Source organism: Otolemur garnettii, unplaced genomic scaffold (genome assembly GCF_000181295.1).
Source record: "Otolemur garnettii isolate 467f Iridium unplaced genomic scaffold, OtoGar3 scaffold00161, whole genome shotgun sequence".
Classification (NCBI taxonomy): Eukaryota; Metazoa; Chordata; class Mammalia; order Primates; family Galagidae; genus Otolemur; species Otolemur garnettii.
The window spans coordinates 1,352,701-1,354,727 of record NW_003852556.1 but is presented as its reverse complement, the minus strand read 5'-3'; the positions used below and the strand labels follow the sequence as shown (position 1 = coordinate 1,354,727).

General features: G+C 45.3%; 1 non-coding gene across 1 annotated transcript; it reads right to left on the bottom strand.

Annotated features, from left to right (window-relative positions):
* Positions 1–1,671: 1,671 nt before the first annotated feature.
* LOC111728486 lies at positions 1,672–1,780 on the bottom strand. The gene has a single exon (XR_002775761.1). It is a non-coding gene; the product is annotated as a U6 spliceosomal RNA (small nuclear RNA).
* Between the last annotated feature and the right edge of the window lie 247 nt (positions 1,781–2,027).

Sequence of the window (2,027 nt, the reverse complement as noted above, 5' to 3'; positions counted from 1 at the left end):
CTCACCGCCTCCCCCAGGCCAGCTTCTAGTCCAGCAGCGACTGAGCCACCACACTCACCGCCTCCACCAGGCCAGCTTCTAGTCCAGCAGCGACTGAGCCATGACACTTACTGCCTCACCCAGGCCAGCTTCTAGTCCAGCAGCTCCATTCAGGGTAAGCACCCTAGAGGGGTTCACATTTTTATTTTTTTTTTTTTTAAGAGACTGTGTCTCATTTTATTGCCCTCGTTAGAGTGCTGTGGCATCACTGCTCACAGCAACCTCCAACTCCTGGGCTTAGGCGATTCTCTTGCCTCAGGCTCCCGAGTAGCTGCAACTACAAGCGCCCGCCACAACGCCTGGCTATTTTTTGTTGCAGGTGGCCAGGGCCAGGTTTGATGGTGACGTCACCATATACCGGTGACGGCCCCTTGGTGTATAGGGCCAGTGCCCCACTCACTGAGCCACAGGAGCCGCCTGCACATTTTATCTTTTATGCTACATTTTTACCGCACCTTCTCTACTGTTTAGGTGCACAAATACTTGCTATTGTGTTGCAACTGCTCACAACACTCATTATAGCAACATGAAGCACAAGTTCCCAGCCCAGGAGTGAGGGACCAATGTCCACGCCACAAGGCCCAGGTGTGCAGGAGGCTGCAGCTTCTGGAGCGAGTCACCCTCAGAACGCATCTTCGTTGTTAATCAGGGCATAACCATGATTCCATCTTGTGATCAACCTTAAAGAAACTACTACTTGACACCTTTTGGCTCAGTATTGAAGAGGAATATCCTTTAGAAAACGCCCCCCTTTCCAACTATGTGTCTGAGTGAAGCAGAATTATCTTCATTATACTCTGACCAGAAAGTGAATCTCCTGACATCTGAAAGCCAGAGGTTAGTAAAGCTATGAACCAAGACTGCTCAAGGTTTTATGGGGTTTGTTTTGGTTTGGAAAATACCACTTTTAACAAAAATTTTTATGTTTATACTTACTGGGTTGATTAAATAAATTTTAATTTTTAATTATTTTTTTTTTTTTTTTGAGACAGAGCCTCAAGTTGTCCCCCTGGGTAGAGTGCCGTGGCACCACAGCTCACAGCAACCTCCAACTCCTGGGCTCAAGCGAGTTTCCTGCCTCAGCCTCCCAAGTAGCTGGGACTACAGGTGCCCACCACAGCGTCTGGCTATTTTTTGGTTGCAGCCATCATTGTTGTTTGGCAGGCCCAGGCTGGATTTGAACCCACCACCTTAGGTGTATATGGCTGGTGCCTTAGCCACTTGAGCCATAGGTACTGAGCCAATTTTTAATTTTTTAATAGATCACTAAATCCATACAGTAAAACAAACATTGACTACTTAAACTACATAATTCTATATTACAGAATCTTTAAAAATTTTTTTTTATTTCAAGTTAATATGAGGGTACAAACTTTTAGGTTACATTGTTCACATTCCCAGGGTAAAGTTCCAGTTGTAAAAGAGCCCCTCCCCCAGGGGGCATGCCATACACCTCAGTATATGCACATTAGGTGAGGTCCTTCCCTCTGCCATTCGTCTCCCCACCACCTCCCTCTACCCCCGTACTAGACTATATTTGTGTTTTATTGTTCATAATTGTTTATATATTGGTTTCATATCAGTATGAAGTACATTGGATATTTATATTTCCATTCTTGCAATACTTTATTAAAAAATATGGAACGTTTCACAAATTTGTGTGTCACCCTTGTTCAGGGGCCATGCTCATCTTCTCTGCATCTTTCCAATTTTTTAGTATATGTGCTACCAAAGCAAGCACTAAATAAATTTTTAAAAATTTCTATTTCAGTATCTATTACCGTGACGTCTATTGTTAACAAATCAAAGCTGTCAAAAAACCAAACCCCCAGAGAATTGCTCCCCCACTCTCCTGACCCACTGGTCAGGACTCGGCCCTTACTCCAGCGAGGTGCACACTTGCCCCCTCCAGGAAGCTGGGGGCATCCGGACAGGGCTCAGCAGAGTTGCGCCTGTTGTGACCCTGGTCCCTCTGTGTACCTGCTTCA